The 18,572-nt window shown below is 36.0% G+C and overlaps 1 protein-coding gene across 3 annotated transcripts in view; it reads left to right on the top strand.

Annotated features, from left to right (window-relative positions):
- MRPS30 (mitochondrial ribosomal protein S30) overlaps positions 1–15,839 on the top strand; it is a 90,130-nt gene extending 74,291 nt beyond the window's left edge. The window contains exon 8 of one of the 3 annotated variants that reach the window (XR_002339735.1): positions 15,147–15,839. The gene's annotated coding sequence lies outside the window, so the exon portion shown is untranslated. The remainder of the gene's footprint in view (positions 1–15,146) is intronic. The other 2 variants (XR_002339736.1, XR_002339737.1) reach the window with 2 other exon arrangements.

The following is an 18,572-nucleotide window of genomic DNA, read 5'->3' on the forward strand; positions in this document are numbered from 1 at the left end:
AGGGAGGGAAGAAGAGAGGAACAGAGAATAAGAAGGGGGAAGGCAGGAAGGTTTGAGGGAAAGGAAGACAGATCTAAATGATTTTTTTTTTTTGCATCCATAGCATGTGGGAGTTCTTTTTTTTTTTTTTTTTCCATGTGGGAGTTCTTGGGCTAGGGATCAAACCCATGCCACAGCAGTGACAATGCTGGATCCTAAACCTGCTGTGCCACAAAGGAACTACTGACTTAAAGCTTTTTAAGTAAGTATGAATTGTAATTCAGCCCAGTTTCAATTAAACAGCTCCTTCTAAGCATCTCTGAATATGTTATTTTAATCAAGCCAAAATGGACTGGTAAGAATACTCAATTTGGGGAGGCATAATTATGGATATTCCCATGGTAAGAAATAAGTCATTTGCCCTTCAAAGCTCAATGTTAGTAATTTTTTATATATTTTAAAAAATCTGTGAAAATAATTTTACGTACTTCATTGGTTTTGACACATTATAGATGTAATTACCTCTAATTTCTTTAATGATATATCTGGGAAAGTTACAAATTATATATAATCTTTTAGTTTTGTACTTAGTGATATGATTTGGGAAGAAATGATTATTCTTTGAAATAAGAAATATCACCATTTAGCACAATTTTGAGTAAATTTATACTTTTAAAGCTTATAAGAATACTGAAATGTCGGGACTCACTTTTTAAAACAATCAGTAAATTATCTTATAGAAGGAATGAACTGATTGCTCTGTTTCTAAAGAGCATTCCTGGTCGGCTGATTATTTTCGAGGTATAAAGTGTGTCATTTACTACCCAGGAGCATATTTCCTTGGGTGTTTCCTTGTCATTTGTGTCATTATGTTCTTGAACACAATTATAGTGAGTTTCACTATCTACTAAGAGGTAAAAATCAAATACCTAGGAAAACACAATGACTAATCTTGGCATTTAAAAAATGAATTTTAGATGTCATCCGGAAATAAATATATCAGCTCTCTTTTATTAATCAGCTGCAGGAAATGGCCCTACCAAATACCTTCAGCAAAAAAAAAAATAAAAAGAAAACCCTCCAAAGCAACAAAAACAAAACAAAACAAAACAATGGAAGCCAAACCTTGTTTGTGTTACTATCAATAGCTCTTCATAGCGTGGGTCACCTTAGTCAGAGAATTGTGTAATAGTGTCATAAACAGGAGGACCTGCTTCTGAGTATATGAAACTGAAGATCTTATTAAGCTTGGTAGATTGGCTTTGAGCACCTTTGTTAAATATATTTGTTCTATTGGTTTTTAGTTGGAAAGTTAGAAGTAGCATGAAGAAGTTATGATAATAATTCCTACTTCACAATTTTTAGGCTTTTTATATTTGGCTGGGTACTCTGGGCTAACTTATGCCCCACCCTCAATTCATATTTTGAAGTCCTAATCCCCAGTACTTTGGAACATGATAGCATTTGGAGACAGACTTTTTAAGGTGGTAATTAAGTTAAATGGAGGTCAGTAGGGTAGAGTCTAATCCAAGAGGGCTAAGTGTCTTTATAAGAGGCAATTTGGACACAGACGCACATAAGGGAAAAAAATATGGAGATACAGAGAAAAGATGGCCATCTACAAGTCAAGGAGAGAGGCCTCAGAGGAAACCAGCCCCGTCAACATATGATGTCAGACTTTAGCCCACAACTGTGAGAAAATAAATTCCTGTTATTTGAGCTAACCATCTGTGGTACCTTGCTATGGCAGCCCCGGCAAACGAAAATGCTGGGTTGACATTTGTAAAAATGTTCTTTATAAATTTTTAACATAATCATGCAATTGACTTGGGACAATATGGAGGTTAGGGACATGTGTAGTCGACCCTCCATGTACACAGTTCCTCCAAGTCCATGGAGTTAACCAGCTGTGGGCCATGCACACCTACAGGACTTCTTTAGTGAAAAAAAAAAAACTGTGTATAAGTATACCTGTGCAGTTCAAACCCATGTTGTTCAGGGTCAACTGTATTATTTTCCGCGCTTTGTCTTATTTTCTACCCATTTCTATCTCTGCGTTAAATCTCTATGTTTCCATCTCTTAGCTAGAATGGTTGGGTAGCAACATACAGAATTCTACTGGGGTGGGGGATAAAGGAGATTTCTTTAACAAGAGAGAAATAAGACTATAGAGTTGGGAAGATACAGGCTTCTTCCTATCTGCATCTTAAATTGTGCCATTTACTTAGTCATTTCTTTCACTTTTAAAAAGGTTAATTATGCTTCTATCTGCTTTATACATATACTTGCCGCCACAAAGAGGATAGAGTGATGAGACTAAATATCCCGTAAAACTAAGATAACACACATAAAGCATCTAGCAAATTGCCTGGATAGAAGAGTGACAATAAATATTCATCCTCTTTCCATCTTTGTTCTCTTTCTTTTAAAGAAATACCACACAAAATAGGAAATACCGGAATAACTTTAATTTGGATAAATATATCATTCTAACTAGTTAAACTGCTAATAGTGATAAATCATTTGTTCATTTAAAATTAATTTTGTTTATGGAGTTCCCGTCGTGGCACAATGGTTAATGAATCCAACTAGGAACCATGAGGTTGCGGGTTCAATCCCTGGCCTTGCTCAGTGGGTTAAGGATCAGCATTGCCATGAGCTATGGTGTAGGTTGTAGATGCGGCTCAGATCCCGTGTTGCTGTGGCTCTGGTGTAGGCCGGTGTAGGCCCTGGGAACCTTCATATGCCGTGGGAGCGACCCTAGAAAAAGCAAAAAGACAAAAAAAAAAAAATTAATTTTGTCTAATAGTTTTATATAGGTAGTCTGATGAGCATTTCTCTTTATGTGATTCGGGGTAAGCATTCACATATGACTAATGTTAAGTCAGAGTGAAATTAGAATAGTGAGGCCTTTTATATTTTATGAAATTAAGATCAAGAATGGTTGAGTTATACTATAGCTACTGCATACTGAAAGCTTGTTTACTGAGTTTCCAACTCTGGCTACCATTCTTGACTGTAATCTTGAGGATCCATATATAGTAAGGCTGAGGGAAATCTTTTACATGGGTTTTCTAAAAATGTTGAAAAATTTTGAATCTAAAAACAATACCATTTTTATCAAAAATTATATATAAAATAGATGTGCATTTTACTATAAATATTTACATATGCCAAACTCTGTAGACCATCTAGTAGATTCTGAAGACAATTACAGAATATCCCATCTAATCTATTCATGGATCAAAGCCTAATGTAATGCTTGGTATGTATTAACAAAATATTTACTACATGGATGGATGGATGGATGGATGGATAAGGAGTAAATGATCTTACCAACTATTGTCTCTGTTGCTGTATATACTGCTTAAAAGGTGGTCTATGCAAAATTTAAGACAGAAGTTTTGTTTTTTTATTACTTAGTTATGCCAATTATTAGGATACATACTTCTTGGTGAAGAAGAGTCTTTTTCTCCCCAAAATGCTATGTTGAGAACTTTCTCTGCCTTGTGCATTACCTTTTTATGTCCTGAGTAAGTAACACCATTAAACATCCTTATAGCAATTAATTCTTCACAATAATTTCTCTATTAGTCATTTTATGTCCATTATTGTGTAGGCTACATTTTTTCCACCTTTCAATGAATTAATTAATTTGAGGGGACATGTTTAGATATACATTTATTCTCTTTCCACAGACTTGTCTTTATTTGGAATGATAGATGCCTTTTTCAAGTTGACTTGGAATAAACTTAACCTGGGGTTAACTTCTAAAGTAATTTTCTTACTTGAATATATAGAATTTTTAAACTTCCAATGCAGTGGCTTTTAAACTATAAAAAAAAAAAGGAATTTCAAAGAAACTTGAGAAGATTGTGAACTATTAATGCATTTTATTCTTTGGTATTAAAAATGCGGTTACTAGAATATTGCTAGTATCGCTAGTTACTAGAATTACTGCAGTCATCGTTTTCCTGATTGAATTGTAAAAATATATTATCAGTGCAAATAGTTTACATTCTAGTAGTTTCTTTTTGATTGCTTTTTGTATGTATACTTTTAGTTCCCAGATATCTTGATGAACAGAATGATGGAAGCAGTTGGAAATTTGAATTTGTAGTGATAGTAATTGTAGTGACAGTGAACTTTCACTGTCATAAAGCCCACATCTACTTGGTTAACTATTTGTCTTAAATTATCCACAGCTTGCTAGTATAGTGCCTCTTGCATTCACTTTTTCTTTTCCCTTTTACCTTCCTTTTCCCCCTCATATCCTATCTCATTTCAGAAGAGATTTGAGATAGCATGGAATATTCCACAAAAATCAAACATATAAATAATAAAATTACAGTCAAGTGCCTGCAAAAACATAAATTAGAGTGAAAGATCAAGAATGCAGATAGAGGAGTTCCTGTCGTGGCTCAGTGGTTAACGAATCCGACTAGGCACCATGAGGTTGCGGGTTTGATCCCTGGCCTTGCTCAGTGGTTTAGGGATCTGGCGTTGCTGTGAGCTGTGGTGTAGGTTGCAGATGCGGCTTGGATCCCTGCATAGCTGTGGCTGTGGCTGTGGTGTAGGCTGGTGGCTGCAGCTCCGATTGGACCCCTATCCTGGGAACCTCTATATGCCAAGGGAGCGGCCCAAGAAATGGCAAAAAGGCAAAAAGGCAAAAAAAAAAAAAAAAAAAGAATGCATATAGACCAGAATTCTAGAAATTTTCTTAACTTGAATAATATACTTAGCTCTGAGATTTGTAGAGGTTAAGGTTAAAAGAACAATACAATCATTCATATAAATGTCATTTTTCCTAGGCATTTATTTTTCACGTGGAAATTTTATAAAAGCCATCAAATGATATTGTACACAACATAGAAACAAACACCATGGCCTGTTTTTTTAGAGGTAATAATTAATTTCAGAAAAAGTACCTACTAGGAGTGATCTTTTTAGAAGAAATGTGTTTTAATCCAACTGCATCTTCAAATTTCTTGGTCACTGATCTCTTAAAATTCATAGAAATTAGTAAACAATCCTAATTATAACTGTCTTTGATAGTTGTATAGTTTTTATTTTGCTGTAACAAGAAATCTTCATTTATATTTTTCATTACTGTGACCAAAAGAGAGGATTTTGAGGGCCACTTTGAAACATGCATCTTATTTCTGCAAAACCAAAGTCTAAAACTGTCAAATGTTTTAGAAATGCTAAAGCTTGTTACAGAAGATTTCATTATTAACCCATAGGTACTCCCTGTTATTGCCATTCATGGTAACATACTCACCAAATGGAATCTGAATTCTCTCTGTGGAGTAAATGAAACCATCCATTGTTGGAACATTCCTTTACCTAACGGAGTAGTTTATGTGTATCATAATCTGTAGATTTTATTATTTTGATCAGATGTCCTTCTGATACCTGAAATTCAGTATGGTTTCAAAAAATACATTTTTAGTCTTTTCATTCTATATAAGTTCTCATCACTAACTTGCCATGAATCTGGCAGTATTATTATCCTGTCGGCCTTCCAGTTAAGCACACAGAGGGAGGGGGTAAGGAATCTCATTCTTATAATCCTTTTTTTTTTTTTTTTTTTTTTAATGGCTGCACCTGCAGTACATGGATTTTCCAAGACTAGGGAATGAGTCCAAGCTGTAGCTGTGACCTACTCCACAGCTGAAACAATGCCAGATCCTTTAGCCCACTGTGCTGAGCCAAGGATCAAACCTGCACCTCCACAGCGACCCAAGCCACTGCAGCCAGATTCTTAACCCACCGTGCTGCAGAAGGAACTCCTCATCCTTGCAATCCTTTATTCAAACCATTGCTGATTTCTGTGTAACATCTATTCAGTGAGTTCTCTGTGCTCTAACCACTTTAAAAGCTTCAGGTGCAAAACAAATTCAAGGCTGGACAACAGCAACATTCTTTACAGGGGCTGTCAATGTTCAATCATTCTATCTCCCACATTAGTCCAATATTCAGGAATGGTTAGAGAGGCACACCAATACTGCCTGATGACATGAAACAGTCACAGGCTGGGGAGATTCAAGCGAATTCCTAATGATGAAAATAACCTTCCTTGTAATGAGATATTCCTTTAATAAATATTTAATGAGCACCTCCTATGTGCCAGGTAACTATTCTAGGTTATGTGTATTTAACTAAGTTCCCCCAAACTTCATACTTAGGAAAGGATGGTAAACATCACTTTATACTGTAAAACTATGAAGAGACATTTGTAAATCTTAATATGGATGAAAGTTAGAGTGGAGTTAAGTGAGATGAAGGGAAAGAATAGGAAAGGTAATTTGTATATGGCAAAAACTTACAGCTATCTGCCAGTTACAGGAAGTCAGTTGGTGATACGTATCTTACATAATCACAAACCTGTTATAATGGAGGCTATAAAAATAACACAGAAACTTCAACAATCTGTTCATCTTCTGGAGGTCTATTCCACATGAGCAAAACAATTGGCAAATTCTTGGCTGGTCTTGTTGACATTTTAATGCCCTGAAGGCTAAAGGAAATGATTGTAGGAACCATCATTTTGGCCTAGTTTTGAGCAGCAAGGATAATTTGCTTCATAAAGTGCCAGTGACAAGGACTTTGGAAAAACTGACCATGTCATTTTTAAGAATTTGGAGTATCTTGGGAAGGGCATTCATTAGACCAGCCTCTAGATTTTAAGAAGAAAAGCTTCAAAAATCTCAGATACAAAAAACTTAAAAGAAAGCTCAGAAAGATAGCAAAAAGTGCTTAATGCTATAACTCTAACAATATAAATCCCAAATTATTTTAATGTGAAAGGAAAAAGGTTGCTAGTGGAAGAAAATGGCATAACTATGCAGAGAACTTTATTGTACCTACAGATTGTGAAAAGACATGCACAGAAGATGAAAAGGAAGACAGATAATCAAAAGGAAGACAACTCTAAATATAGGACTGTAGCATGGATTGGTTAAGAATAGAGCAGGAAGGTCAACATCCATAATGAGCTGAGGTTTGCAAAATTTACTACAGACTGTTGAATTGGGCTGCAAATGGAAATGAGTAGGACTATTTTGGGTGAAAGGCAAGATTGCTCTGGTTGATTTATTTCCCCCTTTGCTCTCTTCTACTTTGCTCTTTCTCTATTAAACAAAGACATTAACTAATGTTAAAAATTTTTCCCTTAGCTTCTAGTATATTCCCTAAGCTTTTTTAGTTCAATTTGTAGAATTTATAGATCAAAAAATAATTTTCCAATCTACCAATGCTGGAAATGGAAGGGCTCAAGGCAAAGATGTCAAGCTGAATATATTAAGAGGCCACAGCTCATAGGGATAAGACAGAAGACCTCAGGATACACATCTTCAAATGAAGGGCAAAGGTAATACTCACAAGAGATATTTTCCTGCCTTCTCAAGATATTTCTCTAACAAATTATTATAGGATTATTAATGTTCACTGAGAGAAACAATGGGACAGAAACGAAGGATGAGCTTTGTTTGGCTTGATTCTTTTAAAGAGGATATGCAAGATTTCATTGTGGTGCAGCAAGTTAAGGATCTAAAGTTGTCACTGCAGCAGCTCAAGTCACTGTTGTGGCACAGGTTTGATCCCTGGCCAAAGAATTTCCACATGCCCATGGTGCAGCCGATAAGTAAATAAATAAATAAGAAGGTCTGGAAATCTCAAACCAACCAGTGTACTCTCCTGGCATGCAAACAGTCAGAGGCAGTTCTGACTAGATTCCTAAGGGACCACAGGAACGCCAAAGATCAATGGAAGATAATATGGTATCAGAAATACAACAAAAAGAGAAATTTAAAATTTATATTGCGGTTGGGAGAATAAGCAAAATATGGAATCATTGAAGAAAAGTTGAAATTGTTGATTGTTAGGAAGCTATAGATTTTTTCTCAAAGAAAATAATTTTCATTAATGGACAAAAATAATAAGGGGCAAAAGAATAATTAAATCTAAGATTTTTCATAAAACAAATAATAGGTCACTCCCTTGCTTTAAAAATTTTATGGTTTCTCACTGCACTTAGGGTACATCGTACATAGGGTAATAGTCCCTCTGACTGTCTCTTACATCAATTCTTCTTTATCCTCCATTTGTCTCTCCTGACAACATTTATCATTTTAAAAACTTCGTTTTGAGATAATTGTCGGTTCACATGCAGCTGTAAGGAATATAAGATGTTTTACACACACATGACCCGTTTTTCCCCAGTGGTGGCATATGGCATAATTATAGCACAATATTATAACCAGACACAGCAGTGTCATCACAAAGATCCTACATGACTTACAAGTCTTAAGTGAGCTGGCTGGCCCCTTCTCTACCCCATCATATTACCACAGCAATCTTTCCCTACTGTATCAATTTTTCTATTGTTGTATAACAAATACCACAAATTTAGTAGCTTAAAACCACACCTGTATTATCTCAGTTTTTGTAGGGAAGGTATGTGAACACAGCTTAACTGGGTCCTTTGCTCTGGGCCCAAAGGCTGCAATCAAGGTGTCAGCCAGGCTGCATTTTCATCCAGAGGCTTATCTGGGGAAGCATCCACTTCCAGGTTTCCTAGGATTAGTGGCAGAATTTACCTCCTTGTGTTTATAAGACTGAGTTCCCATGTTTTCTTATTGGCTGTTGGCCAAAAGCCACTCTCACCTTTAAGAGGCTGCCACAGTTCCTTTCCACGTGGGCGTCTTACATGGGATAGTTTACTTCTTTGAGGTCAGGGAGGGGAGTCTCTACTAGTCTACTCTGACGAAGTCTTACACAGTGCTATTAACTGTGGACAAGACATCTCACCATCTTTGCTGTATAGTATAACCCAATCAAGGGAGTGATGGGCCTTTGCTATGTTCTTTTACTAGGAGGGGATTATACTGGGTGCTGAGATTTGGGGAGACATCTAAGAATTCTGCATACCATGACTCCTAATATCCCCATCACTCACTCTGCTCCAGCCACTTGGACCTTCCTTCTACTTCTTCCTGCCTCTTGTTAAAGGTAATTGTTGTAAAGAGGCCTTCCTTCCTGACCACCCTGTTTAAAATACCATTTCCCTTTATATCCCCTTCTTCTTCTGTCTTGCTTTATCTAGCTCCATAGCACCGTGCATTATCTGGCTCAGTATATAATTGTTTGTTTGTTGTCTGTTCACCTTCACTAAAATGAAATTTTCATGAGGGAGGCATTTAGTCTCTTTTGTTTTCTATTTCTAACACTTAGAATGATGCCTTGTACAAAACAGGTCCACAGATATTTGTTGAATGAATAAATAAATACTTTATTTGGTAAATATGGCCAGTATGGTTACATAATAGAAGTAATTCAGTGCCTGGATTTTTTTTAAATTAAAGTATAGTTGATTTAAAATGTTGTGCCAATTTCTGCTGTACAGCAAACTGACCCATCATTCATATATATATATATACATATATATATGTATATATATATATATGTATATACACACACACACATTCCTTTTCTTATATTATCTTCCATCATGGTCTATCCCAAGAGATTGGATATAGTTCCCTGTGCTATACAGTATGACTTTTAAAAAATATAATAATTTTTGTTTGAAAAAATAATTAACATAGTGGTTAATCTCCCAAGTTTTGGATTATACTGATTGTGTTCAAAGCCCTGTTTTCTGACTTCATGTGTTTTTGTGCACATAATTTTACCTCTTTGTGCCTCTATTTTCTCCCTATGTAAAATAGCAGTATCTATTCTTTGGGTTTATAAGATATTCTGAAATAACACATAGAAAATATTTATTAAAGTGTCTTATAAATAGGAAATTATAATATTGACAAGTGTAATTGCTGGCACTAGTTTATTTAAACCCAATTCATTAGACAATTGCCAACTCTTATCTCTATTTCACATTGTGTGAGCATGACTGTTTCAGTGAATTCGTCTTGCATAATAAATTACCCCAAGACGTAGTGGATAAATATAACTACTGTATTACTTGTGAATCTCTGGGCCAGAAATTCAGGCAGGGCTCAGTGGGGATGGCTCCTGTGCTTCACACAGTACTAGCTAGAGCAATACCACTGGGATTAAAGGGTTTAAGAAGGCCTCTCTTGCTTGTCCAGAACCTCATCTTGGCTGGAGTTTTCCAAGGTGGCTGAACCTCTCTCTTTTCATGGAGTCTCCAGACCCAGTTACATGGGGTGTCATTTTTCCTTGTGTGACCTCTCCATCCATCTGGAGTCTCATTTCCCAAGGCTTATGTCTTCTGTCCTGCTATCCAATTTTACCTAGTGTATGGCTTTCCGACAGTGAGAAGCTGACTGCCCTTTTGATGCTGAAGCACAGAACTGGCACAGAGTCATTTCCATTGCCTTTCTGTTACTTAAAGCCAGTTACAGGCCAGCCCAGATTTGAAAGGAAGGAAGTAGATTCCAGCTCTTAATGGAACAAGTAACAAAAGTTTACAGATTTGGAAGGAATTGCAGGCAACCATTTAGCAGATGATCCAGCACAAAAACCTAAGGAACTGTTTATTTTTGAAAACTTATAGCAGGAGTGAGAAGGTGAACAAAGTACTAAAAATTATATTTATCAAGCTATGTCCTCATTTCTAACCTAAAATGGAAAGAGATCAACAGACTAAAACTCACACACTCATTAACAACAAGAAGTACTAAGAATTTGACACATTAGATTGAAGAAAAATAAGGTAAGTCTAGATCACTCAGTCAAGCATTAATGTAAGTGAAAGACAGCCATTGCAAAATGCTAAAGTGTGCCAGGGAGACAAGTAAACATAAGAGTGAAAATTCATGATTGAGAACAATTAATGATAACTTACAAAATGAATCTAGTGTTTAGACTATGAGGAAAATATCTCCATATTGGAAATAGGAATGTGGTTTCAAAAGCAGTTTGGCTGCTCTATATTTAATTTACATAAAAATTAGATTTCTCAATACTTGTTTTCTAGTACTGATGCAGAAATAAAAATAATATAACCACCTCTTGGTGAGGGAGTTAAATTTTTTTTTCAGATATAAAAATCATAAAACTGCAAATTATCTGCAAAATAAAAATATTTTTTAAAGGGCTAAATCACTAGCAATGCCAGACTAATTCATTTCAACCTGGAATTGTAATGCCATTCTATTTTTTCAGTAAAGACAGATACAAATTAAAAATAACAGGGCTTAATACTTCCTGTTGAAAATGAGGAAAGCGACCCCATTCTCTTTTCTTGGAGCATTTCTTTTAGAAAACATCTAAGCTCTTTCTGTCCCTTTTGGAAATATACTTAAATCTTTTTTTTTTTCTTTCTTTCTTAAGTTTTGGCCGTACCTGCAGTGTATGAAAGTCCTGAGCCAGGGACTGAACACTCACCGTAGGAGTGACCAGAGCCCCAGCAGTGACAATGCCAGATCCTTAAGCCAGTGAGCCACAGGGAATTCTGAAATATACATAAATTTTTTGAAAAACCAAGTAAGCCTCTTGCCGGCTTCATGACTCAGGAAAGCCTTTCTCAAGGACCTGGGGTCCTTTTATTTGAAATGCAGTCCAGGAAGATGGTGTCAGATGGTATCAGAATGGGAGCCCTACTTCAGTAGATGCCTCACTCCCAGTACCAAAGCCACCTCCTGTCATAAAGATAAATTTATTATTCCTTTAGATAAAGATAATTAGCTAACACACTTACCAGGTGAATTTAGGATGAACGTGTGACAAATGGTCCTGTTAAATCCTCTCACTTGAGGACTAGTTATTGTTTATCTTGAGAATATGTACATAGTTTACTAAACTTTGGCAGCTCTGTGGCCTTTCACTTTGCAGTATGAAGAAACATCTGATGAGTCATGTATGGTATGGTTACTTATTTATTTTATGTATGCTAATGTGTATATGTTAATCCCAACCTCTTAATATATCCCTCCACCTGTTTCCCCTTTGGAAACCTTAAGAAAAGCTTAAAATATCCTCTTGACTTAGAGTACTATTGAATAATGTCATAATTTTTTTCCAAATGATTTATAACTAACTTTTCTTCCAAAGAATAATAAATGAAACTTAAGCATATGCTTCTCAATTTAAAAAATCTTCCTTCATCAAAGAAATCAATATTGTTAATAATAGGAAATGTCACAAATTCCAGATTGGCTAAAAATAAATCTGTCTAAAGTAAAGATAAACTCAAAGAAAGGTAAAATAATCTAACATTCATTTTTAGATTGTGACGTGTTTTGGAGGTCTAATTGTTTATATGTTGAATACCCTGTCCAGGCAAATTAAAATGGAAGTGAAATTGTCATGCTTTGAAATTGCCTGAGTCACACAATCAACTGTTCAGTTTTCAAACATAACGACCTCAGCAATTATCTTGCTAAATCCGGTGCCCCCCATTTCTTTATACATATTCCATTTCCAGTCTTTTGCCCTGAATAGCTGGCTGAAAATTCTGTTTAGCCTTGGACTATTGGCAGCCACCCAGCTAATCTTCAAGACCATATAATGAAATGAAAAGGGTGGAGACTAAGCATATAACACGCCAGCTTCGAACTCATTCTTTGTTATTGGGCCTCATTTCATGACTGTTAAATTATGTTTTTGGAGTTCCCATCATGGTGCAGCGGAAATGAATCCACTAGGAACCATAGGGTTGTAGGTTTGATCCCGGCCTCACTTAGTGGGTTAAGGATCTGGCGTTGCTGTGAGCTGTGGTGTAGGCTGGCAAGTGTAGCTCCGATTCTACCCCTAGCCTGGCAACCCCATATGCGCAAGTGCGGCCCTAAAAAAGCAAAAAAAAAAAAAGTTATCGTTTTAAATGATTTAATTTTTAAATTATCTTTTCATAGCCTGAAGCTATTTATATAGATGATATTAGAACCTTAGGGAATTAACCTCTCCTTTCATTTAAAGAATAGTTAGGAAGTCAAAAAGTTTAGAATATGTAGAATTATTGTACATTAGTCTCAATCTAATGAGCAGTGGTGTATAGAGTAATGTTTTATGTTTTGAAAACTGCCCTCTTTAATTCATGGTTGAAAATTTTGGAACTAACAATGCAACTGATTGTTTATGGAATTCAAGTCAAGCTTTTACATATGGCATGTAAATGCCTGAAATCTTCATTCCAATACCAGAATTATCCAATGTAGGTTATAAATAAAACCATGTCTGTGATACTAGTAGCTAAGTATTTAAAATTTATCCTAATTTACAAGACTGGAAATTTCTCTCTGTCTAATACTTATGACTGTTTTGATTTGAAAAATGACCACAACTTGGAGAATAGAAAAATAAAGACATTTTGCTAGAAGATAGCTACTTCACTACAATTTTTTATGACTATTCATACTAGAAATTTCATAGCTCACTGAAATTGAGTTCAAAACCTATATAGCGTGCATTTTAGCAGCACACATCTCTTCACCGCTAAGTGTTACTGTTTAAAGCCTTACCAGCTGGAATTATAGAAATGTATTTGGTTAGTTATTTCTATGGACAATAAATATAGATGATAAATAATCATTGGGTAGCATCCTGATAATTTTAATTTTTAATTTTTAATTTACATCTTTACTTGCAAAACCCAGAGACTCATGACCTAAGCTTTTCTTGAGAGAGATCTGACAAAGAGAACAGCCTCGATTTTTCTACCATTGAGACCTGTGTCAACACCAGTGAAAAATTAGTTGTTTCTTGCTGTGAAATAATACAGCTACTTAAACTTGTATTTCAAAAACTGAGAAAGTAGGTCCGAAATAAAGAAATCAACAAAATGATTAAATCTAGAGAATATTTTTCAATTCAAAAGTAAATGGTATTAGTATGCTTCCTTTAGGCAAACTGTTTCCAATTTCATGGAATCCTTCTTATAACCCTCCCTCTTCCCACCCAGGTCACTTTGGAGTGGTGTTCTTAATTGATCTTATTCTATTTATGTTGTTACTTCACAGTGGTGTTATTCTGATGACTCCAGATTTTTCTTAGAACTATTATTTTAGGCTTCATGGATTTCAAGGACTATAATGCTTTAACAGGACAATAATTTTATAAGTTCTAAAGTCGTTGGGTGACACCAGTTTTCAGCAATTTCCCAGGCATGCACAGTGTTATCCTTTTAATGAAAAATAAACCCACGTACCGCCAAGTGTAAAATATTGGAAATAACCATTTCCAAAGTATATCAGAGAAGGTTAAAAATTCACAGTACTTCTTACAACGTTAATATTTGACATTTGAATTATTTTTCAGTTTAGTACACTGATAAACCAAAACATCTTAAAGTAAGAAATCTCTTTCTTCAGTTAAATCAAGTTACTTAGAGTATACTGGTGTGCTGGGCAAAAAAATTCACTGTATCAACAATCACTTTGAATATTTGAACGAAGTCATGGTCCTCTTCCTTAGAAATCACTAAAAAAATGTTCAAAAGGTTGTTATTTCTTTTTAACTAAAAGTAAACCATGCTATTTAGAAAAAAAGAAATCTGCAGAATCTACACTAATGAATTAATAACCTGTTTGGAACTTAAAGGAGCACCTGCATTTAGTGCTCAATAAAAGTCACCATCATCATCATTTATCATTGTGAGTGGTCACTAGCTGATACCAAGCAAGACACAGACTCCTGCTTCAAAGGCCATGACCACACCTCTCTCCAGGGTTCTCCTCTTTTGAGGAAGTAAAGAGTGGATGTTGGGGTCAGAAAGTCTTTCTCAAGGTGTACTGTATTTCTGTTGCCTATTGGCAATATAAACATGGGCATGTTTTTTAAATTTGATGAATCAGTGTCTATCATATAAAATAAGACCAATAATTGCTACATCAAAGTTTAGGTGAACAATGTAGTCTGACTCGCAGTAGGTACATCTTTAGTGTTCCCTCTTCTCTTGGCAATAAGTACTCAGCTGAAATGTTTTTCTGTGCAGTGCTCTCTGTAGGAGGAGAATTCTAGTAGTACTACATATACATTCTTCGTTTTGTCTTCAGAACAGAACCTCTGAATGTTAACTGGACACATTACTTTCCCAGATATGCTTCATTTCCCAGGTATCTTTGCAGCTAAGTGTGACCATATGGGTTCTGACAGATACAAAAGTGGAAATGGAATGTTCAACTTCCTGAAAGTATGCTAAATAGGTAGTTTAGCCCACTGCTTCTTTTTTCTAATTTTTGCAGACTGGGATGTAGAAGTAATAACTGGAACAACAGCAGCCATTTTGAATCATGCAGAAAAGGATCACACCATAGAAGTGGATTATTAGAAGGTGGGAAAAGTGTATGTGTCTCTAATGAAACATTGCTGAGATTAAGGTATTCTGTCTGACTCCAGAACATTAGACTGTAAAATACCAGGATAAAAATTGTGTGCATTTAGTTATTTAGTTATTATTAATTTCAGTTTTCTATCACAAGTAGCAAAAGCTAATCCTAACTAATACTACCCCCAAATATATTTGGGAGTGCAAGAAGAATTAAGATTTTATCATGTACTCTTGAGGTTTATTATTTTTTGATAGGACTTTTGCTAGAGTATATTTTTTACAAGGTTTTCGGAAATACTTGTAGTAAATTTATAACAGAAAAAATTCCTTATGAGCAGAGAAGATGGTATGGCATGAGGTTATAAATAAAATGGATCTACTCTTTTACCTAAGCTTTAGGTTTCCTATATTCCACGAAGCGAGACTGAAAAAAGTGACTGGCACCTGACCATCTATTCTGGTTACTAAAGCTCTACTGGAGAACACCCAAAACAAAGTGGTTTAAAACAAGCATTTTAGGAGTTCCCGTTGTGGCTCACTGTTTAACGAACCCAACTAGGATCCATGAGAATGTGGATTCGATCCTGGCTTCACTTAGTGGGTTAAGGATCTGGCATTGCCATGAGCTGTGGTGTAGGTTGCAGACACGGCTTGGGTCCTGTATTGCTGTGGCTGTGGTGTAGGCTGGCAGCTGTATCTCCGATTTGACCCCTAACCTGGGAACCACCATATGCCATGGGTGCAGCCCTAAAAAGACAAAAAAATGACAAAACAAAAAACAAAAAAACAGGGAACCCAGAGATCTGAGTAACCCTGATCTAGCAGGATGATTATCCCACACAGGTGGCACTGGCCACTGAAACGTGAATGAACTTTGAAGGGAACTAGCATGTAAGTAATTAGCAACTACTTAAATGTTGAGGAGCTGCTTCTACTCACCTTATCATTATCTGGTTGATTTCTTTGTATTGCTTAGTTTTGTATTAAACCAAATGAAAGTAACCCCGTGTTCGAGTCTGCGTTCTCCCCAGTCTTCATACTTTATGGTCTAGTGTCTTAACTTGGTTTGGATGAAAAAGAACTCCTTGGACGTATAAAAACTTGATAATATTGACATTATTGGTATTTCAAGTTCAATAAATTTTTAAATTATAACCAGACAGAAATAAGTATGAAGACATTCTTGCTTATTGGGTCACAAATAATTTCTCATAGTAAGAATTTGTAAACTGAGAGGTTCATATTAGGAAAAAAACTTGCGGTTTGTTAAAATTCTGTGTCTCAATTTGCTGGTTATGTAACAAAGGGAAAATTCTACCCAACTTGGGGAGGTTTGGTGAGAATTAAGAATATGAGTGTAAACAGCTTCTGGCACAGAGCAGGCATTTAGTCAGTGCTGGCTTCCTCTTCCCCATGTGGCCTCTCAGAGACTCTGTCGCATGCCTGGACAGTGTCTCATTTTCTATAGTGAGCCTGCAACCTGGAAATTCAATCTCTGATTCACTGAAAAGGAAATTATAACATGACTCAAGATCACCATTGTTCCCAAAGCTCACCCTTTCTAAAAATTAACAAAAGATTTAATACTTATATCTCTAAGTCATCTTTTATCATCAAAAAATATGCTTTTCCAGGGTATTATCCAAATAATCATTTCAGTGAGAAATAAAGAGGTTGTGGCCTAGAGAGCTTCAAACTTGAAAAAACCAATTTACATTTCTTACAGGAATGCTAATAATTGTGCTTTATAGCCATGATTGTAGACTTATAAATTTAACCCTCTTTGAGCATAAGAAGTTAGCTGTTCACAATTAGCTTTAGCCCATAAGAGTTGGCCTTATTTCTTTGCTCGAATAGATCAGTCACTAGCACTTCACACATATTTTATCATCATCAAAGAGCTTTATAACAGAGCACAGAGGCACTCCAGTGGAGAAGCTATGCGTGTGCCTTGTGCTTTTCCTTAGTCCAGGACAGTTACAGTCTGCAAAGTTTGGGATAATAGAGATGGGTTCCTACCCGGTGGATTTCATTACACAGCCTTATGCAAACTCGTGCCTTGGGAAACATCAGTTTTAAACTGAGATATCAGAATGCATTTGGCTGCAACTCTTAAAATACCTAAGAGTGATTTTAAAAATAAGAATATTTTTGTTACTAAACAAAAAATGAGAAATAGAAAGTTCCAGGATTGGTCCAGCAAAGCAAAGTTTTCAGAAAGGACTCTGGCTATTTCTACCTTTTGTTCTGCCACTCTCAGTGTGCCCGTGGTGCCTTCTTTTGCTGCACCAGGTGCTACCATCTTACAGGGGGCTGTCCAAAACAGAGAGGAAGAGGCAGATTTTCTTTTTGACTTTTGTTAGCAAGGTCATGTCCCCAGAATCCCCTTCTGGACTTACTTCATTTCATTGACCAGAACTTGGTCACATGGCCACTCTGACTGCAAAGGAAGAAGGAGATGGAGTATCTGGTGTTTTACCCTCTGTCATGGGGTGGGGGAGCCGACTCTGCTAATGAATATGAGTGAGAAAAGGAGTGACTATGGGCTACATAAGTAAGATCTGTTGTTGTTCCTGATAACTGGTAATTGTTATGAAGTTACAACTCAGAAACAAAAATTTTAGAGGAAGAGTTAAATAAAAATAATAAAATAATGATATGAGAGGCTGGCATTTGTTGTGTGCTTACTCTTTGCCAAGCATGGTGCTAAATGATTTGCATTTATCATCTTTTAACTTTCAAAATCAGCCTATGAAAGGAGAATTATTATACCCTTTTTATAAATGAGGAAACTAAGATTTAGAGAGATAAAGTAATTTTTCCAAGGATGTGGAACTGTTGAGAGTGGGGGCAGTATTTGAAGGCTGCCACTCTGACTCTAGAGTTTGTTTTTTTATCAAATGCAAAGCATAATTTTTGGGTCCCAGCTATGTTCTAAGCAGTGCATCTTACTATACCATGGGTCTTAGCAACACACAAGGCAATTGGTTTTTCATTGAAATCACAGTCTTAAGGGGTGAATGATAAAGTGATTATACATGTGAATATTATCACAGGGGATAAAGTATTTAGAGGCTGCAATGAAGAGATTTCACCTATTTTTAGAAAGTGAGAGAAGGCTTCTTTGAGTAAATCAATAGTAGTAGTTCGCATTCTCCAGAGAGATACAGAACCAATGGTTGTGTGTGTGTGTGTGTGTGTGTGTGTGTGTGTGTGTGTGTGTGTACACAGAGAGAGAGATTTTAAGGACTTGCCTGCTCAACTGTAGGAGTTTGCAAGTTCGAATTCTGCAGGACAGGCAAGGAGTTCCCACAAGAACTGATAATGCAGTCTCAAATTT

Source organism: Sus scrofa, chromosome 16, assembly GCF_000003025.6.
Source record: "Sus scrofa isolate TJ Tabasco breed Duroc chromosome 16, Sscrofa11.1, whole genome shotgun sequence".
In the NCBI taxonomy this organism is placed as follows: Eukaryota; Metazoa; Chordata; class Mammalia; order Artiodactyla; family Suidae; genus Sus; species Sus scrofa.